Here is a 26,226-nt window from a genome sequence, read left to right as displayed (position 1 = left end):
TGCCGATCACCTTCTGATTACTGACCCGTCTGCCACTGGAAACATTTTCTCCTTGTTTACTCCGTCAAAACCATTCATAATTTTGAACACCTCTATCAAATCTCTCCTTAACGTTCTCTGTTTTAAAGAGAACAATCCCAGCTTCTCCAGTATCTCCACATAACTGAAGTCCCTCATCCCTGGCACCATTCTAATAAATCTCTTCTCCACCTTCTCTAAGGCCATGACATCCTTCCTAAAGTGTGGCGTCCTCAATTGAACACAATACTCCAGCTGAGGCCTAACCAGTGTTTTATAAAGATTTAGCATAACTGCCTTGCTTTAGTACTCTATGCCTCTATCAATAAAGCTCAGGATCCCATATGCTTTTTTAACAGCCTTCTCAACCTGTCCTGCCACATTCAAAGATTTGTGTATGTACGGCCCCAGGTCTCTCTGTTCCTGCACCCTCTTTAAAATTGTACCATTTAGCTTATATTGCCTCTCCTCATTCTTCTTACCAAAGTGCATTTTTCTGCATTAAATTTCATCTGCCATGTGTCTGCCCATTTCACCAGTCTATCTATGTCCTCCTGAAGTCTGTTACTATCCTCCACATTGTTTATTACATTTCGGAGTTTCATATCATTTGCAAACTTTGAAATTATACCCTCTACACCTAACACTTTGTGCTGAAAGTTCTATAATTCATTAATAGCCATGGCCTTCAAAACCTGCAGGCCAGTAATCCCTGCAATAATACTGGGATCGCACCTACTGGGAATGTCCACCACTGGCCCTGGCAGAGGTTCGCTAATTAGTGTGCCATTTGTAGGCACCTACACTAGAAGGGATGCCTGTAGAACAACTGTCATACTGGGAAGGTGCCTCCCCCCGCCTCCCCAACGGAAACAACAATATGGTGCCCCCAGGTTCAACCCCACTTCCACCCCTGTGGGCGAGGCACGCCTGGTCTGACCAGGCATACCTCCATCGACCATACGCTGGCTTTCACTGAAGGCGCAGGGTACAGGAACATTGACATTCAGAGTTTGCAACCTCACCCCACAGGCAAAGGAACCTCTGACATAACCAGGACCCAGCTTAATTTATGGCCATTCTGGCAGGCTCCTATCGAAGCGACAGCAGAAATGGCCATGAATGCGTAATTAACACTTGGCGGCTGAAATTCTTCCTGCCAAAAAAGCGTACTTTTGATCAATAAAGTCTGTATGAGTACAGAAGACGAAATCTAGAATTTTATCAAAATCAATTACTGACAAAAGAAATCTCACCCCCTTACTTGCCACGAAAATACCCTTTAAACCAGATGAGTATCTGGTAGGAAAATGCTGAAGAAAGATACAGCCCCAGCTGTATGATCAAATGTAAGTGCTAATACAAACTCAAGAGAGAAACAGGTTGCCTGAAATTGGCTGGGGGTCTTTCAAAGATTGTATTGATGTTGCTGCCTTTCTTTAACAATAAACCGTAATTGGGTTTAGAGTGAAAACTAAAGAACGGTACACTGTCAATAGTAGAAGTGAATACCAAAATGTGTTTTATCTTGTGTGGAAGTTTACTGGTAGAAAGATGAATGCATTGTGGAGACAATAGACTTTTTTGAGAGATACTAGTATATTGAGTGCTATAAAACACTGTCCTTGTGGAAGGACAAAGACCTGTAATAAGTATTTGTTTGTGCCATCTGTATACTGCATTATCTATCCAATCATGTCTGAAACCATATTTAAAAGGCAGTTCCAGATAGATGTTTGATTTTTCAATACAATAATTCTATTTGATTATGTTTTCAGGTTTATATCAATAACAGGTTCAGAAAAATAGTTATATAAATGAACCAGGGTGAGTGAAAACCTCAGTGTTGAAAGTTACTCAAAGGGTAAGCAGTGCTTAATTTCGTTAATGTGAAACAATAGAATGGTGGGCACTAGGTGGGCCAGACTCTTGTAAAATTCAGAATCTTGAAATAAATTAATGGCTCCAATATTTACAGGGAGGGGGGAGGGAGCAGGGGGAAGATGTAACAGCTGGGAAATCCGGAAATGTGGGTTTCCGAATTTAATGGTAGGATCGCATTTAAATTTTTTGTCTCCGTTTCCTGGCCGGCAGCCAGCCGGATTGGGAGGCTGGCTGGGTGACGGGTAGGAAGACCTGCGGCACCATGCCGCGGCCGAGGAGCATAGAGGAGGGAGGGAGGAGATCATGGAGGGCCAGGGACGACACTGGGGGGGGAGGGGGTGGCCGGGGAGAAGATCGTGGGCCATGGACGACATCGGGGAGTAACACTCCTGTTCGTCTTGGTCCACAAGCAGTGATGGAAAAGCACTTATTTGCTGGATCTGGCAGTTCTCGCTTCCCTTCAGTTGCCGGGTTGCCATTAAGTTTAAAATTGTCCTAAAATTTGAGGCATACAGCCCCATTAAAATATTTAAATGGCGGGCCCGCCTCTGGAGAGCAGGTTAGTCACCCGCCTCTGTTAAAACTGGCGCGTTGGAGGCGGGCTGGGGTCAGGTTTCCCATTATTGAATTTTTAACTTCCCACCCCTCTCTCACCCGTTCTGGGAGGTTAAAATTTCCCCAATGTTTCTGATCATTTGGACATTGTCCTATGTCTAACAATGAACACGTGAATGTTTGCATATATGTTGGCAGTGGATACCAAATAATTAATTGGAAAAAAACACAACTATGATACTAAGGCCTTAAAATTATTCTGAAGATTACTGTATGAACACTTAACACATTGTTATGCAACTCCTTTGTCCATTATTTGCTCCTTAACAACATTATCTGCAAACATGGGGTCAACTTCCACATTTATTTAGCTCTACCTCTCCACCACTTCTCTCTACCTCTCCACTGCCCACATGCTGTCAGGCTTGTCCAACATCCAGTCTCGGATGAGTCTCAACTTCCTCCAGAAGATCGAAGCCGTCATATTTGGCTCCCACCATAAACTCCGTACCACTGCCACTGACTCCATTCCCGCACCAGGCCACTATCTTAAGCTGAACCAGAAGTTCACAACTTCAGAATCCTGTTCGTCCCTAGCTGAATCCCCAACCTCATTTCCTCTCCATCACAAAGACTATCTAGTTTTACCTCCATAATATTGCCAGCCTCTCTCCCTACCTCAACCCATTCACCGCTAAAACCCTGATACATGCCTTTGTCATCATCGCTGATCTACATTGCCTCAGACTTAAAATTATTTTACTTGTCTTTAAACGTCTCCATGCTCTCATCCCTCCCTATCTGTGTAACCTGCTCCAGCCTTGCAATCTCTCCCCTTGAACTCTCTATTCCTCCGACTCTTGTCTCGTGCATTCCCCCTCCCTTCACCTCATCATTGGTGGACATGCCTTCAGCTACTTAAGTCACACTGATTGGAATTCCACCCCTAAACCCCACTACTTTTCCACATTCCATTCCTCCTTTAACCCCCTACTTAAAACCCACCACTTTGACCAAGCTTTTGGCCACCCTCCTAATCTTTGGTTCAGCGTCAATTTTCCTCACATCTCTGTGAAGCATCTTGCAACATTTTGCTATGTTAAAGGTGCTATATAAATGCAAGTTGCTGTTAATGAATGCAGTACACCAATCTTTGAATGGCATCAGTCCAAAGTTAAAGTGTGAGATCCTCTGGCTGGATAAAACCAACTTGTAGACAATGTGGAGTCAGCTTGGAGCTTCAACAAACCAGTGTCCAGGTTCGGTGATAGGGATAAAGGTTGGCCAGGGCAAGAGGAAAGTCGAATTTCTCTCCTTATATGTCGTTGTGTTGAACAATTCAACTTGTACCTTATAATTATTTCCACATGCCTGCAACATTTTGTTTACCATCCACTTGTCTGAGTGCTCCATTTTGATAAGCTTTCCCTTCAAGAGATTATCCCAAGTGGAATGCATTATCCAGACTATATAGTTGTAAAATAATTGGGGTCAGTATAGTCTAATTAAGTATGCTGAATTATTTAGGCCACATGGGATCGTTTGTACTGGGAAAGAAGCATAGAGAAGAAATCAAACAGTTACAAAGTTACAAGTTGAATTTCTCCACAGTGTAGTAAATCACAGTTTAGAAAACATGGCAGAGTTGTTTTTTAAGTAGGTAATTAAAGTTGGCCATTTTTGCTAGTATTATTCTGACCTGTCAGTATGTAGCTGTAGTTTTATTGAATATTTTTAAGTCAATGTGGCCTTGTTTGAATTTCTCAGCTGCTGCTGCATACAGGATGCCAGGCAATCTCATAACTAATGTCTCCCACAAATAAAAATTGATGTATTAATTTTCAATGCTATAGATATACAAACTCAGTTTCTTATTGACTAATTCTAAATTGTTATTTTTCAATTTTTTTTGACAATGATAGCCCCAAGGGACAGTCCTGAATTGAAAAACACAATGGGCCAAAAATCACTCCCTAAATAACGGAGGAACTCAACAGTTTTTAGTGGTGAATTGAAGGAGCAAGTTCCCGTGTTTGCACAGGCGCAGTGAAACGCGGAAATCGTGAACTTGCTCCTAGTGGATCGCTGGTGATATGACAGCTTCGAATTAAAGGGCCGTCGCACGGTGCAATCAGAGAAAAATCATTGAAAAAGTGCCAACTTGCTTATCTGCACAGCTGGAAAGTAACTAATTATGCCACCAAACAGGTACGCTTAAAAATACAGGTCTAAACTAAGTTTTAACAGCGCGGTAAATCTTAATGACTGCCAAACAACTAAAAATTAACTTTTAAAAATGTCTCATATTACTCCTTAGTTTAATACTTTTGGTCATTAAAATTTTTTTTTTAATTAAAAAATTAAAGTTTTTTTTTACTTTTCCCTTCTGTCTCTTTAATTTAGTTCAATTATTTCTTTGGCTTTTTATTAAAAAAAATTTAAATTTTTACTTACGATGACATACGGAATTCCAACTTTAAATGGAAGAAGTCTGCTTGCCTGCTGAGCAATGCAGCCTGAATCTGTGGGCGCGTCTTCTCCTCACAGACTTTTCCAGCCTTGCGGCAACTCACGCTGCTCAGAGGCTGGGTTGATAGCACTCATTTTTTTAAAAGTCCATATTCAAGCAATTCGACGTCACAGAGTAAGTATTTTTGTTAATTTAATTTGCAGGAGCTACAGCGAGCGTTGCCTCGCTGCTCTGCCCGATTTCTGGCCCATTATATAATTTGTTATGGTTCATAAACTAATGTACTGTAATACCTTCCCACAGGCTTGTACTGAATGGAGATCTTAAGATGCAACTATATACTAACTCTGAGACCAATACCTGCTTAGAATGAAGTTGAGCCAGGAAATCCAAGTTATACTGAGAGTCCACAGTGTCCTCTAATCAGAGGCAGCTCTGTGCATGTCTGCAAGCATGTATATGGAGTTCCACTAACCGGTGTCCAAATCCTAGTTACAGTTTCTGTTAGCAAAGATGCCGGGATTTTCCAGTTAGCTACACCTGTAAATTGAGTGGCCCTGATCACAAAACTGGATGGAATCTGCCTCATTGGGAAGGGTTTAAACTAATTTGGCAGGGGGGTGGGCATCAGGATGTAGTATTGGAAAGGAGAAACAAGGTGCACAAAGGATTGGGAGAGACAGATAGCACTAGTACAGTATTAGGTGGGATCAGATTAACAGAGAATACAAGAAGGTCCAAGATAGGTTTACAGTGTATGCGTGTAAACGCACGTAGTGTAGTAAACGAGATTGGTGAGCTGGAGACACAATTATCCGCATGGGAATATGATGTGGTGATAAAAAGGGCAGGATTTGGTATTAAATATTCCTGGATACAAGATGTTCAGGAAAGATAGGGAAGGAAAGAAAGGAAGGTGGGGGGTCGCAGTATTTATTAAGGATGAATATTGCAGTGCTGGAGAGAGAGGATGTCCTGGAGGGGTCAAGAACAGAATCTATTTGGTTAGCGTTAAAAAAACAATAGAGGTGCCTTTACACAACTGGGTGTATTCTACAGGCCACCAATTAGTGGTAAGGATATAGAGGAACAATTTTGCAGGGAAATTACAGAGATGTGCAAGAACCATACAGTGGTGATAATGGGGGACTTCAACTAACCTAATATAGACTGGGATAGTAATAATGTAAGGGGCAAAGAGGGGGAGGAATTTTTGATGTGTGTTCAGGAGAACTTTCTTGACCAGTACCAGTACCAGGCCCAACGAGGAAGGAGGCATTGCTGGATCTGGTTCTGGGGAATGAGGTGGGCCAAATGAACAAAGTGTCAGTGGGAGAACATTTAGGGAACAGCGATCATAGTATCATAAGGTTTAGATTAGCTATGGAAAAGAACAAGGAGCACTCTAAAGTAAAAAATACTCAATTGGAGGAGGGCCAATTTCAGTGGGATGAGAAAGGATCTGGCCGGGTAAATTGGAATCAAAGATTGGCAGACAAAACTGTAATTGAACAATGGGCGGCCTTTAAAGAGGAAATGGTTCGGGTGCAGTCTAAGTACATTCCCAGAGGGAGAAAGATAGGGCAACTAAAGCCCGAGCTTCCTGGATGACAAAAGAGATAGTGAGTAAGATGAAGTGGAAAAAAGGGGCATATAACAGATGTCAGGTTGATAATGCAAGTGAGACCCAAGCTGAATATAGAAAGTTCAGAGGGGAAGCAAAAAAGGAAATAAGTGGGGCAAAGCGAGAGTATGAGAATAGACTGGTGGCAAACATAAAAGGGAATCTAAAAGTCTTCTATAGGCATGTAAACAGTAAACAGGTAGCAAGAGGAGGGGTGGGACAAATTAGGGACCAAAAAGGAGATCTACGCATGGAGGCAGAGGGCATGGCTGAGGTACTAAATGAGTACTTTGCATCTGTCTTTACCAAGGAAGAAGATGCTGCCAAAGTCACAGTAAAAGAGGAGGTAGTTGAGATACTGGATGGGCTAAAAATTGATAAAGAGGCGGTACTAGAAAGACTAGCTGTACTTAAAGAAGATAAATGTAAGGAATCTTACAACACCAGGTTATAGTCCAACAATTCACCTGACGAAGGGGATAATCTCCGAAAGCTTGTGATTTTAAAATAAAATTGTTGGACTATAACCTGGTGTTGTAAGATTCCTTACATTTGTCCATCCCAGTCCATCACCGGCATTTCCACATCATAAAGTAGATAAGTCACCCGGTTCAGATTGGATGCGCCCTCGGTTGCTGAGGGAAGGAAGGGTGGAAATTGCAGAGGTACTGGCCATAATCTTCCAATCATCCTTCGATATAGCGGTGGTGTCAGAGGACTGGAGAACTGCAAATGTTACACCCTTGTTCAAAAAACGGTGTAAGGATAAAGCCAGCAATTACAGGCCAGTCAGTTTAACCTCGGTAGAGGGGATTCTTTTCGAAACGATAATCCGGGACAGAATTAGCAGTCACTTGGACAAGTGTGGATTGATTAGGGAAAGCCAGCACGGATTTGTTAAAGGCAAATCATGTTTAACTAATTTGATTGCGTTTTTTGATGAGGTAACAGAGAGGGTAATTGAGGACAATGCGGTTGATGTGGTGTATATGGACTTCCAAAAAGCCATTTGATAAAGTGCCGCAAAATAGGTTTGTCATTAAAGTTGAAGCCCATGGAATAAAGGGGGCAGTGGCAGCATGGATACAAAATTGGCTAAGTAACAGGAAACAGAGAGTAGTGGTGAACGGTTGTTTTTCAAACTGGAGAGAGGTGTACAGTGGTATTCCCCAGGGGTCGGTTCTAGCCGTTGCTTTTTTTAATATATATCAATGACTTGGACTTGGGTGTACAGGACACAATTTCAAAATTTGCAGATGACACAAAACTTGTTGCGAACAGTGAGGAGGTTAGTAATAGACTTCAAGAGGACATAGACAGGCTGGTGGGATGGGCAGACACGTGGCCGCTGAAATTTAACGCAGGAAGTGTGAGGTGATACATTTTGGTTGGAAGAACGAGAAGATGCAATATAAACTAAAGGGTACAATTCTAAAAGGGGTGCAGGAACAGAGAGATCTGGGGGTATATGTGCAGGTTGAGAAAGCAGTTAAGAAAGCATACGGTATTGTGGGCTTTATAAATAGAGGCATAGAGTACAAAAGCAAGGAGGTAATGATGAACCTTTATAAAACACTGGTTTGGCCACAACTGGAGTATTGTGTCCAATTCTGGGCACCGCACTTTAGGAAGTATGTGAAGGCCTTAGAGAGGGTGCAGAAGAGATTTACTAGAATGATTCCAGGGATTAGGCACTTCAGTTACTTGGATAGACTGGAGAAACTGGGGTTGTTCTCCTTAGAGCAGAGAAGGTTGAGAGGAGATTTGATAGAGGTATTCAAAATCTTGAAGGATCTAGACAGAGTAGATAGACAGAAACTGATCCCTTTGGTGGAAGGGTCAAGAAACAGAGGACATAGATTTAAGATGATTGGCAAAAGAACCAAAGGCGACATGAGGAAAAATTATTTTACACAGCGAGTGGTTATGATCTGGAATGGACTGCCCATGGGGGTGGTGGAGACAGATTCAATCGTGGCTTTCAAAAGGGAATTGGATAAGTACGTGAAGGGAAAAAAATTGCAGGGCTATGGGGATAGGGTGGGGGAGTTGAACTCGCTGGATTGCTCTTGCAGAGAGCCAGTATGGACTCGACGGGCCGAATGGCCTCCTTCCTTGCTGTAACCATTCTATGATTTTATGATTTTCCTTTGTAATTTCTGGCAGCTACAGGAAACGTCCACTGGTCCTCGGGACGTTCCATGCAATAGAGGCAACAATTACGTCATAATGTCATGTGCCCATCATTTCCACCTATTGTGCCGTTTCATCTACTGCCCATATAAAGCAGCATCCAGGTTGCTAAGCACTCAGCAGAAGCTGGAAGAGAATTCAAAGAGCCTAGCTTTTGCTGATGCCAACTACTTTGATACTTGCCTTCTTTGCTGTACAGCTGGTATTTCCCCCCACCACCATTTCGTACAGGGCACAAGTGGTTCCTCATTGAGAATTCCCCTATCTCTTTGCTTTCTGGAAAAACAAGAGGAGGAGCAATGGAGGGATGCTAGGCTGCATCAGAGGTGCTCAGCACCCATATACCAGAATAAGTAGGCAGATGTGCACTGATCTGCATTTGTCAAGGAAGCCATCTCTAAGTTATGCCACATGCTGCAAGTGGACCTACAGCCCACCCCTACCAGGGTGGCACATCTCCTGCCACTCCCGCACAGCAGAGTTTTTCTTGACCTGCAATGAATTAATAATCTTGTGTCATCTTCCCCTTTCACTTTACAAACATGTCACCATCTACAGACCATTCTCTATTTGCACTGTCAGTGGCTGTTAAGGTCATAATGATCCCTAACTCTATGCTACAGGGACATTCGAGGCTGTCACTGGGAACATCACTAACATCAGCCAAGCAATTTCATCTGTTTCACCATGGGCAATAAGTGGCAGCATGAAAAGGCACTGCAATTTTACAGAGTGGCAGGATTCCCAAAGATGCATGGGTCATAGATTGCACTCATAAGATCCTATGTGCTCCCTTGCTTAATGTCATGACCTACATCAATGGGAAAGGATTCTATTCTCTCAACATGCAGCACTGTATTATGTAAGTCAATGCTCGGTTCCTTGGGCGTACCCTTGATGCCTTCATTTTAAGGCAGTCAACCATGTCAGCTCTCCTTGGGTGTCTGCATCACTTGATGCGAAACAGGGTCGCCCTCCTCTGCCCGACTCCTTCCAGCAGCACATCCACAGCTGCATCAAAGAACCTGGGAGCTGTCCACCATCCAGCTGACTTGACAGACATTTTTTCTCACAGAACATTCTTCTGTGCACCAAAAATGACGATGAGGATGGTTCTCCTTTAAGTTAAATGGATAAATGGTACATTCTCGGACTGGCAACCAGTAGCCAGTGGTGTTCCGCAGGGGTCGGTGCTGGGTCCCCAACTCTTTACAATCTATATTAACGATTTGGAGGAGGGGACCGAGTGTAACATATCAAAGTTTGAAGATGATACAAAGATGAGAGGGAAAGTAGAGAGAGAGGAGGACATAAAAAACCTACAAGGGGATATAGACAGGCTGGGTGAGTGGGCGGAGATTTGGCAGATGCAATACAATATTAGAAAATGTGAGGTTATGCACTATGGCAGGAAAAATCGGAGAGCTAGGAGGCATAATCTTAGAATAAGGGGCTGCTCTTTCAAAACTGAGATGAGGAGAAACTTCTTCACTCAGAGGGTGGTAGGTCTGTGGAATTTGCTGCCCCAGGAAGCTGTGGAAGCTACATCATTAAATAAATTTAAAACAGAAATAGACAGTTTCCTAGAAGTAAAGGGAATTAGGGGTTACGAGGAGCGGGCAGGAAATTGGACATGAATTTAGATTTGAGGTTAGGATCAGATCAGCCATGATCTTATTGAATGGCGGAGCAGGCTCGAGAGGCCGATTGGCCTACTCCTGCTCCTATTTCTTATGTTCTTATGTTCTTATTGTAGGCCTTTAAATCCTATATCTTATTTTCCACTCCCCAATGAGCCAGTTCCAAATCAGAGGCATCTCTGACATTTGGCACTTGCCCAAAATATTATAATGAAGCTGACTCAGAAATTAGAGTGGGGGTCAGTGCCCCACCACTGTTGAGATCTTGCCTGAGTGGAAAGTCTAGGCAACTGTGTTAATGGAACACCTTGAGAACTTTTTAGAGTTCATTTGTTACTGTTTACAGTTTATACTGTTGCTGCTACAATTCTAAAGTGTCGCAAGATTGCTCCCTGAAAGTAAATTTGCTAAAATGCAGTGCTTCATACAGATATAAAACATATAGTGTAAAAAGGACATTAGAGTACCATGATTACATTAATTATGTAGTATATTAATTTCAGCAGGTCGCTGACTATCTGATTAGCATTAACAATAGGGGAATGGACTAGAAAACAGTCCATGTAAGAATATGGTTTAAAACTGGAATTGAAGATAGGAGGGAAAAAGTTCAGCATCTCTGTGAGAACAAGGACAGCTCACACAGCAGAACATCAGGGAGACCACAGAATTGATAACATTAACATTAGAAGGTGGTTTACACCAAAACAAGAGATATGGTTGTTTTGAAACCAATATTGGTGGGACGTTCAAGGGCAATAAGGGGGGGGAGGGCTGTACACAGATAAGAAGAAGGCATTCCTCAGAGGAACATAGCATTTTGTAAACCAAGATGGAGGTTGAGGTCATTAGCTACCTTACGTAAAGCAGCTTATCTTGAATTGCTAACGTGGTGTCAGCACGGTGGGAGAACTTACGACCATGAGATAAGACCAGCGGTGCTTACGTACAGAACAACGCTGACGAAGAGTATAAAGATAGGGCATGCTCCCTCCCAAAAGTTAGAGCTCTCAAGGGGGTATGGTCAGAAGTCCATCAGATTGTATTGACTGCTTGTCATTTAATGTAATCTGTAGATAGTTGTGCTATAACTATAATATTGTTGAATGTAATGTTGAAGACAGTTGTAGTGCAATTCTGTTGTAAGTCAATCTATTAAATTTACTATTTTATAACCACTCGAGCTAGAATCAAGTGGAAGTCATTGTTGATGGATTAACAACCCATAGTTGCGACAGTAACGGATAATCTGCTAACATTATGGCATCCCTGGGTGGGCCCGAGTTTTAAAGGTTTAAAAATAATTAGTGTTGGGAGACAGAGGGAGAGACAGACAGACAGACAGAGAGATGGAGAGATGGAGAGACAGAGAGAGAGAAAGAAATAACCATGGTGAGTGCACTGGATGGTTTATGTTCTAAGCAAAAGAAAAGAGGGAAAGAAATTGTGCCGGATGACAAGGAGCTAAAATTAGTCCTTTCACAGCAGACAGAGTCTGTAAAGGAATTATATAAATATCAGTAGAGTGTTATTAGCTGCATAATGTGTTCTTTGTTTTAAAAGCCTATGTTAGTGCTTTCTTTTCGCAATGTTTGCTTTGTGTTCTCTTTTGTGTAATGTTACAAAGATTTTGTTTAGCTGTGAAGGCTAACGCGTCCTTTGATTAAAAGTAGTAGAAATGAAACTTAATCTCCTGTCTCTAAGACAACAATTTGGAAATGTTGGACTTACTAAAAATAAGATGAACGAACTTAAATATTATCTTCCCTGATACAAAAGGCTTTTTAAAAAATTTATTTGAACGCTGCGTTGACCCACGCTGCGAGTTGTTTATATGTCTGCAAAGAAGTTAGCCCTTTCCAAGGACACCAACATCTGTTTTTAATTCACCAAGCAACAACCTTTGCATTTATTCTTAATGTAAGTAGATATTTCCTCATGTGATAGAAGGAAATATTGGGCAAAATTTTGTGCTCCCTTTGCTGACTATTCCTCCTGGAGTGAGGTAATTAGATTCATTCACGGAAATGTATGTGGAGTCCTCTCTGGTCCCAGGATAAAGGGTGACAGAAGAAAATTAATGAATTGTTTGTTATTTTTAACCCCTTGTGCTCTCAAGAAGAGCCACAATGGATTTTCTGTGTTTCTTTTTAAAACAGGGGACTATGGTTTTCGGGATCGCCTGAGCGTTGATGGTGCAGGACATAAAAATGGCTTCACAAAGTTACGGAGCAATCTTTGCTGGTGAGGTATTGGTGCGGGAACATCCAATGTTGTTAAGAATTTAAGACCTTATCTGCAGAGGTCGGCAGATATCAAATATCACTGTGTGGTGATATTTTTGACCTAGACTTAAGCCCTATCAAAAATTCAAAATTACATAGAGAAGGAAAAGCAATCATCAGCCTTGATCCAAGTTGCTTTTCCTCTTTTGAAAACGTTTTGCCAAGAGTAATTACAAGTACTTCTGTCTCTACTGTAAAACCATAAAGCCTGGACATAATTTGTTTGTGAAATTGGAATTATAAGATAAATAAATATGAGTTGCTATTCAAACACTCAAGAAGGGAAAATTTACCTGTAGTTTAAGGGGATAATCAAATTATATTTTAAAATATAAGGAGTCCAGTCTAAATGGTTCCTGTCCAATGCTGTGTATCAAGGAAGAAAGTATTTTATGGGGGGAAATAAAATTGTACATTGACAAGTCCTGTCAGTCCAACAATACTGCTCTCAAATTGTGATAATGAAAAGTGGTCCAAGAAGAATTTAAGTAAAATAATCAAAAAATGTATTGAGATATTGGACCAGTTTTTAAATATTGCATTGGACAGTAACATTCCTCCAGGGCTCATGAATGGTAATATGATGGGATGTGTAAACTTGGATGAGAGGAAGTTGTTGAGGATAAAGCATAGAACCAGAAAAATAACACCATCAAATAGGAATTTCTCTAAAGTCATCACCCTGGGTGATTGTGGGTAAATAAATCACCTGGGCATGATTTATCAAAAGATTTCAATCTGGTAGAAATGTACAATCGAGTGAAAGTCAGGAAAATGTAGTTGAGAATAGTACATTGAAAGCTTTCTCTTGGAGATATTTGTGTCCTTGCCTTTAATGAACAATGAGAAAACTGCATTTGATAGCCTGGCCACAACCTGAGACATCGGGACCCTGCAGGGGGAGATAAGCAAAGACTTCCAGACACATCCCCCCCCCCCCCACGATCTTTTGATAAGATACAATGGACATGAACGATACAAATGTATGTTTCCGTCAATTGGAAATGGAGACCAGGATGAAGAACATGAATACAAAAGCCTACAGCTTGGTGAGCTATTAGAACCACTCTTCAAACAGAGCAGTTGCTCTTACAGGATTGAATCTTACTGGACTTATGAAGTGTGCCATGGAAAGCACATTCACCAATGACATGAGGAAAAAGAAACTGGCCAGCAGGAAGAAATGCATGGTGAAGATACACTGAAGAGCAGGTCTCAGACATGCTCAGTTACTTGACAACAGCACGATATGAAATGGTTAATGTGGCTCAAGAGAGTGAGAAAACCTTTTAAACAAGGCACTGACACATGCTCCATTGAGAAACTGACTAATTAATGAAACAATCAGGAAACACTGATACCTATCAGAGGGATTGAAATTAAAATAAAGAGGGACATAGTCATTTGGATTTCCAAAATTCAGGGTTAGGTTCTTTTCAGTTAACAATGAGATTAGGCTAGGGAGAAATAGTACTTATCAAAAATATCCACAAGATGGATATTGGTTAAAGGAGAGCTGGAGAATCTTTTAAGTTCATGATTTCTTGATATTATGGTTTCTGTATTAACCAAATGAAACTTAGAAGCAATATGTCTATGTTTATGTGTCCTTATGTGTGCTTATGTAAACTCAAGATCATCTTAGGCGAGATCAAAGATATAGATGAGAGATAAAGTGAAAATTGAACCTGGGTGGAACCAGGAGCCAAGCATGGTCAATATCTCAACTCGCCAAGCTCGCATAAAGCTCCCAAACATTTAGCAAGAGGGCGGTGTTAAAAGGAGGGGGCGCATTCATGCCTCAGTGTGTGTATGAATGACAGTTTGTAATAGACAGAGCATGCTGACACTTCAGGACTATAAACACCCAAAGGTCAAGAGATGGCCCATTTCTAGATGCTATAATTGAACCAGTGTGGTTCCACTCAGGTTCAAGAGGAGGGAATGTAAGAATATGGTTCAAAACAAGCATAGAAGATAGGAGGGCAAATGTTCAGCATCTCTGTGAGAACAAGGACAGCTCACACAGCAAAACATCAGGGAGACCACAGAATTGATAACATTAACGTCAGAAGGTGGTTTACACCAAAACAAGAGATGTGGTTGCTATGAAACTGACATTGGTGAGGCCGTGCAAGGCCAAATAAGGGAATCCTCTGAGGAATTCGTCCTTCATCACAGCTTGTAAACAGAGATGGATATTAAGGACATTAGCTACACTATGTAAAACAGCTTATCTTGAGATGCTAACGTGGTGTCAGCTCGGTGGGAGGAACCATGAGATAAGACCAGCAGTGCTGGCATACAGAACAACACAGCCGAATAATATAAAGATAGGGCATGCTCCCTCCCAAAAGTTAGAGCTCTCAAGAGGGTATGGTCGGAAGTCCATCAGGTTGTATTGATTGTTTGTCATTTAATGTAATCTGCAGACAGTTGTATTATAGCTATAATACTGTTGAATGTAATGTGTAAGTCAATCTATTAAACTTGCTATTTTGTAACCACTCGGGCTAGAATCAAGCGGAAGTTATTGTTGATGAATTAACAACCCATAGTTGCGTCAGTGACCGATAATCTGCTAACAATCCACTTGCTACAGTTTAACTCTTCAATTTAGTGTACACCATTTTCAAACTAAACATTGCAAATGACAAGGACCTACAATCTAGTATGACCCAAATCACCTTTTTCCTATTATATACTTAAAAGAAAATGGCTTCCAGGGGGCTATTATAGCTTCTAAATTATACTTCTGACAGGAGGATACACTTAGCAAGCTTAAATAGGCTACATTTTACCTTGATCTTTATAACTATGATCTGAAGCAACATTAAATGATATAGTCTTTCAAAAAACTATTTTTTCACTTACTAAATGATTTACCACTTACCTCCATTTACCTGGCAAAACCATAATATGTTTCCCAATCTTTCTGGTAAAAATAACTTTCAGAATGTGTTTAGCAAGGGTGTCAGTCTTGGCTCAGTGGTATCACTCTCCCCTCTGAGTCAGGATGTCATGGGTTCAAGCCCCACTCCAAAGACCTGAGCACATAATGCCGACTGACACTTCAGTGCATACTGAGGGACATTGTTGTAGATGCCGTCTTTCAGATGAGATGTTAAATTAAGGCCCTTTCATGTAGTTGCTAACGATCTCATGGCATTATTCGAAGAAGAGCAGAGAAGTTCTCCTGTTGTCTTGGCCAATGTTTATCCCTTAATCAACATCATAATAAACAGATTATCTGTTTGTGTATGTCTTTGTTGTTTGTGGGACCTTGCTGTGCACAATTTGGCCGCTGCTTTTCCCTACATTACAACAGTGACTACACTTCGAAAATACTTCATTGGTGGCACATCGGCAGAATATCCTAGGAAATCCAGGGCTGTTGGTTTTTTTGTGAATTTTGTGCTCATCAAGCTGAATAATGTCCGCACTGGAAAATGAATAAACTTCCCAATTTGGGCTCCCAGAGTCAGCAGCAAGCTGACTCCCAGGTCAGGTATAGTAGAGCTAGAAACAGTTATACTCCTTTTTCTTTGCCCCACTAATATATCTTAGGCTAACCTCTAACAAGCGAACAAGCACTTCTACTGCAGCACTGTGGCATTTTTTCTTTTCTCACCCCAGCTATTGTGCGTGAGATTACCAATACAGTATTGATTAATACTGAATTAAGGGCAGTTTTCTGCTATTGGCCCATACTCATTGGGGATTGGGTTGAGATTGCCCCATCTCACTTTGGGTTAGACCCTTACAATCAATAGATGGAAAAGGACAGAAGAAAGGATAAAGGGCAGGAAAGGAAAAATAACTCAAGAATCCTGGGTGGCAGAGAGATTAGAAGGGTCACTAAAGGAAAGGCCCAGCACAATGACATCCCCCCTGGATCTACCTGTGGATCAGCTCTGTATCCGAGCCAGTGGATTTTGCGAAGGCCCCAATTGGCGAGTTACATCAGGACATCTAATTGGCATCCGCAGCTCGCCGGTTTTATGGAAATGAGGCCCAAGGCCCAGTTTAGATTGAGCCTCGGGCCGACGTCTTCAGGCGCGAATTCTGGGGGCCTTCACCGCAGAGGCCCTAAGGATAATATTACTGACAGGCTAATTGCCTCAGTCACTAGAGGCAGAATGGGACTTTGCATCAACGAGTATCCTACTCACTTTAATCATAGGGGACTCCCGTGTTCACCACAGTGAAAACTGCATCCCTTGGCCTACTGCACAACAAATTTTCTGTGACCCACTTTAGCCCTAGCAGCTGCCTCAGATATAATGAAGCAAATAGAAAAATAACTTCCTCCTGCAGATTAGAGTCACAGTGGCCTCATCAAGACCTACAAGCTACTACTCATCTATCACCTGTCTGGAGACTTTGTAGATTAAATACTTTTATAACTAATTACTTATTGACAGGAGTCAGACTGCAAGGACATGAGTTTTACATGGAGGCGGGAGGGGGGGTGGGTGGGAGCAAGACAATCAGATGCGAATCCCGGAAGTAAAGTTGGCAGGTTGCAATCTGTGTTACTTCCGAGTTTCGCGCCAGTCAGCAATCCTGATTGCCAGAAGATCAGAGAACGTCATGGAGAAGATTGGAGGATGTCGCCAGAAAATCGGAGGACGTCAAGAGAAGATCGGAGGAAGTCGTGGTGAAGATCGGAGGATGTCACCAGAAGACTGGAGGATGTTGAGAGAAGATCGGAGGTGGGTTGGAGTTGGAGGCATGGAGAGGTCTGGCCATTGGTAGGGGAGGTGGGGTGGGGTGGGGGGTTCGATTGGCAGGTCCTGTTGGCCAGGCGAGCTTGTTGGGCCTGGATGAAGCACTCCTGCTCATCCTGGCCCACGAGCAGTGCAATAAAGGCACTCACCTCATGGATCCAGCCCTTCTCACCTGCTTTCACCTGATGTGAATCAGAAACAATAGGAAACCCAAACAGGTAAGGTTAAATTTGTTTTATATTTCTAATACGCAAAAGGTTAAGTGCCTCAATTATCACAATGAGGTACATTGTCTCTTTGAGTATCAGCCCACCGGCTTTAAGTGGGGACGGGACTTCCGGGTTTCTGTTGCGCGCGCATATCCTAATGCATTTGGGTTAAACCCGGAAGTGGGCGCGTTGGAACCAGGATGTAGTCCCGCTGAAGGATTCAACTATTTTTACTACCCACCCATCCCCAGCCCACCCATTCTGGGGGGTTAAAACTACCCCCATGTCTCCCCTTAATGAGGAAAATTAATTCCCTGAGGAGCTGCAATTGAAAATCTGCTCCATACCATCCATTAAAATTATTTAATGCGCTGTCTTTTTTAATTTGGCTAGAGAATCTGAGGTTTTTTTATGGACCTGATAATAGTCAATTTTATTATACGTTACTATTTCATTCTATTTTGTTCTTCATAATTGGAAACTAATTGATGCTATAGGGGTATAAGTTCATCATGGGCGGTGACGCAAAATGGGCAAGAGCGAATCGGTTTCAATGCCCCAAGACAAGTTTATACCCCATACTACCACGTACTTTTTTAACAGTTGCTTTCATTATCTTAGTCAACCACAAAGGAGCCCAAAATCCGTGCAAGAGACAAGGTTGAAGAGTTTGCAAGTGTCTTCTGCCAAAAGCGCCAAGTAAATGATCCTACTTCCCCCCACCCAAGATCTCCACCCAGTGTCCAGCCATTTCGGTTCACTCCATATGACATTAAGGGCACTGGACACAACAAAGGCTGTGGGCCCTTACTTGGCGTTATAATTGGGTCTCGCCTTGCTTTATTCCTAGAGCAGATAGTGTGGATTTTCCAACCAGTTCAGCCCAATCAATTAATTTTTGCAGGGTTTTTTTCTACTTTATTTTTATCCGCCAACTACTTTGACATTTGCTTATTTGCCATTTGCAATAGGGCTGCCATTTTTCCTCTCAGAATTTCAGACAGGACACAATAGTTTTCCCTTTAAGAATTCCTCCATATGTTTGCTTTTTGGAAGAAGAAGAAAACAAATAATATGAAGAAGAAGAGGAGAAAGAGTAAGCTAGTCAGGCAACACCAGAGGTGCACAGCGTCCATCAACTGATACCCCTAAACCAGAGTATAGAGATAGAGGTGCACATACATGCATTTGTCAGAGAAGTGTCTCCAGAGGCTTCACTTTACCAAGGAAGCCATTATGCCATGCGCTGCAACCAGACTTACAGCTAAGTCTCCACCACAGACACCACATCACCTGAGGCTTTTACAGTCACAACTACCCTTAAATATTATACAAGGGTTCATTCCAGGCTGCCACTGGGGGCATCACTGACATTTGCCAATTAACTGGGCTAAGGTGCATTAAGCAAGTTACAGATTGTCTGGTAGTGCAATTTTATTTCCTTCTCATGGACAATTGAAGTCAACTGAAAGGAAAATTGGTCAGGATGCATAGTGGGTGGCCAACCTGCTACCGCTTGTTTTGTGCCCCTGTTGAAGTTGAATTTTACCCGGATAGATTATGCCACATGGCTCTACGTGCCTCTGTCGCCAATGCCACTACCTATGCTGACAAGTAAAGATTCCACTTTCCAATATGTAACTGGTTGGCAACCAGCAACACCACATCATACAAATAAATGCTTACTTCCATGGGAGTTACCATGATGCCTTCATTTTTGGAAGCATTTTAAGAAGGGCAAGTTTTGGGGTGGTTCCTCGGAAATCAAAGCTATGCCTTGCAGCCAGGCTTGATCACACCTGTGCATCAGGACACAAGCTGACTACCGATATAATGAGGTTCGTTATGTACCAGAGTAAAAATTGAGCACACTATTGGCATATTGAAGGTACGGTCCAGGTGCTCGGATTGAACTGCAATGTAGTATGGCTAGGATCTCAAGAGTTATGGTTGTGTGCTGCATGCTGCATAACTTTGCCTTACAAAGAGGCTTCACTATGAAAGCCCCGATGGGCAGCAAGAGATCAGCAAGAGGTGCAGGAACAGTCTACAGATGATGCAAAACCTGTTACCAGCTGAAAGAGGCATTCATGCTACTATCATGTGGAAGACCTTCTCTTGACTTCTACACCTGACCAATGAATTAATAGTCCTTCCACAAAGATGTGATCATAGAAACATAGAAACATAGAAAATAGGAGCAGGAGTAGGCCATTCAGCCCTTCGAGCCTGCTCCGCCATTCAATATGATCATAGCTGATCCTCTATCTCAATACCATATTCCTGCTCTCTCCCCATAACCCTTGATGTCTTTTGTGTCTAGAAATCTATCTAGCTCCTTCTTAAATATATTCAGTGTCTTGGCCTCCACAGCCTTCTGTGGTAGAGAATTCCACAGGTTCACCACCCTCTGAGTGAGAAAATTTCTGAACCCCCCCAGCCAGGGGAAACATCCTCCCTGCATCCTGTCTGTCTAGCCCTGTCAGAATTGTATATGTTTCAATGAGATCCCCTCTCATTCTTCTAAACTCGAGTGAATACAGGCCAAGTTGACCCAATCTCACCTCAGATGACAGTCCTGCCATCCCAGGGATCAGTCTGGTGAACCTTCGCTGCACTCCCTCTATGGCAAGTATATCCTTTATAAGGTAAGGAGACCAAAACTGCACACAATACTCCAGGTATGGTCTCACCAAGGCCCTGTATAACTGCAGTAAGACATCTTTGCTCCTATACTCCAATCCTCTTGCGATAAAGGCCAACATACCATTTGCCTTCCTAACTGCTTACTGCACCTGCATGTTTGCTTTCAGGACTGGTGTACAAGGACACCCAGGTCCCTTTGTACATCAACATTCCCCAACCTAGCACCATTTAAATAATACTCTGCTTTTCTGTTTTTCCTTTCGAAGTGGATAACTTCACATTTATCCACATTACACTGCATCTGCCATGTATTTGCCCACTCACTCAACTTGTCTAAATCGCCTTGAAGCCTCTTTGCATCCTTCTCACAACTCACGATCCCACCTAGTTTTGTGTTGTCATCCACTGACTCGTCTCTATGAGCAAATCATCACGCTTCCATTCATGCCACCACATGAAAGAAGCTTTCAAACCTTTCTGTGAACGATGTCTAAATGATGTCTGAACACACAGCTTCATTGTTATAATAATTTTAATAAAAACCAGATTGGAAAATTGAAGTTGAGTTCTCTTGTTCACTTGTTCTGTTGCCTTTTGGTAGCGTTCAAGGTTGCAGGAGTAATACTGTCTGGATAATTTTGGTAAGAAATATAAATACTAAAATACATCCTTTGCTGCCAAAAGAGAATACCAGTGGCAAATACCATGGCTAAATGGTGGTGCCAGTAGTAGGAACTACTGGACTAAAATCAGCTGTAAACCACTACAGTAATGTAAGAGTAGGTTGGAACTGCCTATCGGTGCTTTCATGTTTAGTAGAAGATTGCAAACTCAACCTGAGGATTACATCTCCCATGTATATGGACTGGGTCCATAATTCATAACATATTTTTAGAAGAGAAAACAAGAGAACAATCTGAGTATCCAACATTTACAGCAGAATCTTCTATTAAATCCCATTAAATTTATGTGGCCTATAGTTTAACAGAGGAGTTTCTCTATGATTTTGCTGTAATAGCCCCACCTCCAAAGCCACCTCTTGCCTCTTTTTTGCTATCATTGTCCAAATAAGAGCATGGCAAGAGAAGACATTCGCCAGTCTCACAGCCAAGCCGACAGTGAAGAGGGGAAGAAAAATACAGAATAAAGGGAAAAAGGAAGAGGAGGAGAAGAAAAAGAGAAAGAACAAAACAGGAAAAAAAGATAAAAGAGAGAAAGAAAAGAGAATAAGTTGCTACCACTAGCTATCCTGTCCCACCGACATTATGGATGCAGCCTGCTTCTTTTACTACATTTACGTTTTTGACATGAGTTAATGGGCTCGATTTTCAAATGGCGGTGGGTGGCAGCGCGCGGGGGGAGGGTCAATGGGCGCGTGGCAAACCCAGATACTAAAATCTTACTTTTCCCCACGTGATCATGAGTTAATTGGTGGCCCTTAACGTGGCTTCCGGGTTTGCTGTCCGAAAACTGCGCAGTGGGCGGACCGCGCACCCGCATGACAGGCTGTCAGCTGGAGCGTCTCTATTTAAAGGGCAATTGCTTCAGTGGCTTTTGCTGGAGCAAAGACCAAGATCACAGAGTATGGAGCAGCACAGCGGCAAGGCTGCTTCAAGATTCAGCGATGCCTCACTTCAGCTGCTACTGGCCGGGGTGAGGAGGAGGAGGAGGAGGAGGAGGGAACTGTTTTAGCCCGGCCGATAGGAGGAAGTGCCCTGCCACTGCCACCAAGAAGGCCTGGCTCAAGGTGGCAGAGGAGATCACCAGCATGAGCAACATCTGCCGCACCTGGGTCTAGTGCAGGAAGCGTTTCAATGACCTAACTCGGACAGCGAAAGTGAGTACACTTACTGATTCTCCTGCATTCTGTGGTGCACATCAACCCCCTCCCCCCACCCCCCACCAACTCATTCTGCACTGCCAAGACTACTCCATCGCATCACTCCTCACACCCACTTAAGGCTCATCCTCAACTTACCTTCACTTCCTGAGCACTTCCTCACCTCCCCATTTGTCACCCCACCGCTACCACCCACCACAATCCTCATCCAATGTGATGTCTCTGTCTCATACTCACCATCTGATGCACCTCTTTCACGGTCAGCCTCATCTAAAGTAATGCATTCATTGGCTGACACTTCACCATCACTCACTCAAACATCTGTGCATTCTCCCCATCTAGAAGAGAGCGCAAAATGCACACGAAAGGGCGAGGACTGGAGGGGGGCCTCCGCAAATAGTGGTCCTCACAGACGCAGAGGAGAAGGCGCTGAAGATCGGCCGCAGCCTCGAGTGCCTGTCCATTGGGGACGCTGAGACTGGCACCCCACAAACGTATGGTGACACAACTTTAACATTCATCACACACAACATGAATTGATGTTAACAATGATTGGCATGTTGAACACCTCAGTATGCTCATCGCAACATGACACATCTGTGATGATGTTTAATATAGTCTTCTGTTCTCATACAGGCCCTTCAACGACCACAGTGACAGCAGAGGGCGATTCCCTGGAGGAGCTTCAGGCCTGTGAGGGCACACTGTCATATCTCAGCGAGCCATCCACCAGAGCAGATACTCACACTTCGGTGGGTCCTAGTAGTCAGTTATTTGGGATGGCACTTGGTAAGTTGCCACACACAAGTGAGCACGAGCAGACACTGGTGGCAGGGGCAGCTGTAGAGGGTCCGCGTCGGTGGGCGCACTCCTCTCCAGGTTCTGCTCAGCTGGAAGCAGATGCTTAACCCCAGGGGCCATTCTTTAACAGGAGAATGATTGAGGGACAGCAGCACATTTGCGAGGTACTGGAACAGGTGCCATGCACACTGTGCACAATAGCGCAGAGGATGGAGGAGTCCAACTCCAGCATTAATGGAATGGTGGCACAGGTAAGGGCATCTCTGAGATAGTGTTGCAGGTCAGTGCGGAATGTCTGTGATGGAGAGAAGGCTAGCCTCCGTTGAGCTTCAAGCACGGCTCACAAATGAGTCCATTCAGGCCCTGACAAAGGCCGTTCGGACTCAGCGTGAACAACATTCTGCCGCCCTAGACAGGCAGACAGGTACACTAGCACTGGCCTTACAAGGCATCACACGAGTCCTCCAAACTGTTGTCCAGCAGAGTGGTAGGAGTGATGTGGCCCTGTCCCAGAGGAGAGATAATGGCAAAAGGGGACATGGAAGTGGGGATGCCACTCAAAGCGCTCCTACGTCTCACCCGTTGCCCCCCTTTCAACCAGTACCCGCAATGCTGCCTCCTCTCGAAGTGGCCGAGTCTGCCCCTGCACAGGTGCAGGTGGAGCAGTCTTTGGAGGGGCTATTACGGGCACCAAAACACAGAGGGCGTAGGCCCAAAGCATCTAAGCAGTCAGGGCATGAACATGAGCAACCTGCCACTACCTCTGCTTCAGCCACAGCCATTTAGAAGTAGTAGGAAAAGAAAGGCTAAGGTTTTGTGATCACGAAGGGTATGCACAAGGGTGTCTGACTAACGGTCATGTTTTTCATTTATATTTTGTTTTTGTTAAGGTCACATTAAATGTTATCGTTCTCACCACTACTGCCACGTCTTGCCCATTCTTGTCTGGCTTTTGTGATAGTGCCCTTTCATGTGCTTCACCATGAACAGCGACACTTGATACCAACCAGTGGGTGACTTTACAGTGGGTGTATATGTATTTGCAGGACTGTTTTATGCAGAGGGTTGCTGGTGTTGGCGCTGATCTTTCCAGGTGGTGTGAGGGCTGGACTATTCTCACGATCTGATCTTACGAGAACCGTTCAAAAATGAGTGACTCCCTGGCCTCACGAGCAGCCAGGTGAGCCGCTCCTCTGCTCATGGGCTCGTCCTAAATGAGCTGAGTGTTGATGGAGTGATACCCCTTTCTGTTGATGAACAGTCCTGGCTCGTGTGGAGGTGCTTGGATAGCTATATGGCTGCGATCGATTGCACCCTGTATCCGTGGGAAGCCAGCCATAGAGTGGAATCCCACTGCCCTCTACGTCTGGCTGAGGTCGTCCATGGGGAAGTTGACGTATTGCGAGGCCCTGCAAAACAAGCCGTCGGTGGCCTTATGCACTTGTGTTTTTTTTATTCATTCATGGGATGTGGGCGTCGCTGGTGAGGCCAGCATTTATTGCCCATCCTTAATTGCCCTTGAGAAGGTGGTGGTGAGCTGCCTTTTGAACCACTGCAGTCCGTGTGGTGAAGGTTCTCCCACAGTGCTGTTAGGAAGGGAGTTCCAGGATTTTGACCCATCGACGATGAAGGAACGGTGATATATTTCCAAGTTGGGATGGTGTGTGACTTGGAGGGGAACGTGCAGGTGGTGTTGTTCCCATGTGCCTGCTGCTCTTGTCCTAATGTAAGGAATCTTACAACACCAGGTTACAGTCCAACAGTTTTATTTGAAAATCACAAGCTTTCGGAGATTATCTCCTTCGTCAGGTGAGTGAGTGAATGAGAGGTTCTCAAATCACATATCTTATATTAGGCTGGGACACGATCAAACCAATCAAAAGGTGTCATTGGTGTTCAGACAGGTTAGCCATGGAAAACAGTACGTCCCAGTATACTGAATATACAATGGGTCAAATTACACAGACAAAGAGAGAAAGAGACCCGAAAGGCAGAGAGAGAGAGAGAGAATGTCCAGTTGTATTAAAAACAGATAACTTTTTTTTCCCTGCTGGTGGGGTTACGTGTAGTGTGACATGAACCCAAGATCCCGTTTGATGCCGTCCTCATGGGTGCGGAACTTGGCTATCAATTTCTGCTCGACGATTTTGCGTTGTCGTGTGTCTCGAAGGCCGCCTTGGAGAATGCTTACCCGAAGATCGGTGGCTGAATGTCCTTGACTGCTAAAGTGTTCCCCGACTGGGAGGGAACCCTCCTGTCTGGCGATTGTTGTGCGGTGTCCGTTCATCCGTTGTCGCAGTGTCTGCATGGTCTCGCCAATGTACCATGCTCTGGGGCATCCTTTCCTGCAACGTATGAGGTAGACAACGTTGGCCGAGTCACAGGAGTATGAACCATGTACCTGGTGGGTGGTGTCTTCTCGTGTGATGGTGGTATCTGTGTCAATGATCTGGCATGTCTTGCAGAGGTTGCCGTGGCAGGGTTGTGTGGTGTCGTGGACGCTGTTCTCCTGAAAGCTGGGTAATTTGCTGCGAACGATGGTCTGTTTGAGGTTGGGTGGCTGTTTGAAGGAGAGTAGTGGAGGCGTGGGGGTGGCCTTAGCGAGGTGTTCGTCGTCATCGATGACATGTTGAAGGCTGCGGAGAACATGGCGTAGTTTCTCCGCTCCGGGGAAGTACTGGACGACGAAGGGTACTCTGTTGGTTGCGTCCCGTGTTCGTCTTCTGAGGAGGTCTATGCGATTCTTCACTGTGGCCCGTCGGAACTGTCGATCGACAAGTCGAGCGTCATATCCCGTTCTTACGAGGGCGTCTTTCAGCGTTTGTAGGTGTCCATCGCGTTCCTCCTCGTCTGAGCAGATCCTGTGTATTTGCAGGGCCTGTCCATAGGGGATGGCCTCTTTGACGTGGTTAGGGTGGAAGCTGGAAAAGTGGAGCATCGTGTGGTTGTCCGTGGGCTTGCGGTAGAGTGAGGTGCTGAGGTGCTTGTCTTTGATGGAGATTTGTGTGTCCAAGAAAGAAACCGATTGGTGAGGAACTCATGCAGCTATGTCCTGGGGCTGAGACGATTGGCCTCCAACAACCACTACCATCTTCTTTTGTGCTAGGTATGACTCCAGCCACTGGAGAGTTTTCCCCCTGATTCCCATTGACTTCAATTTTACTAGGGCTCTTTGGTGCCACACTCGGTCAAATGCTGCCTTGATGTCAAGGGCAGTCACTCTCACCTCACCTCTGGAATTCAGCTCTTTTGTCCATGTTTGGCCCAAGGCTGTAATGAGGTCTGGAGCCGAGTGCTCCTGGCAGAACCCAAACTGAGCATCGGTGAGCAG

At 43.8% G+C, this 26,226-nt stretch overlaps 1 long non-coding RNA gene across 1 annotated transcript; it reads left to right on the top strand.

Annotated features, from left to right (window-relative positions):
• Positions 1-11,401: 11,401 nt before the first annotated feature.
• Positions 11,402-15,177, top strand: LOC137327403 (uncharacterized). Its single transcript, XR_010964444.1, has 2 exons — positions 11,402-11,776; positions 12,544-15,177. It is a non-coding gene; the product is annotated as an uncharacterized lncRNA (long non-coding RNA).
• The last annotated feature ends 11,049 nt before the right edge of the window (positions 15,178-26,226 follow it).

The sequence above is a fragment of the Heptranchias perlo genome, chromosome 11, assembly GCF_035084215.1.
Source record: "Heptranchias perlo isolate sHepPer1 chromosome 11, sHepPer1.hap1, whole genome shotgun sequence".
Taxonomy (NCBI): domain Eukaryota; kingdom Metazoa; phylum Chordata; class Chondrichthyes; order Hexanchiformes; family Hexanchidae; genus Heptranchias; species Heptranchias perlo.
The sequence above is the reverse complement of the archived record's forward strand: the minus strand, read 5'-3'. Positions and strand labels throughout refer to the sequence as shown.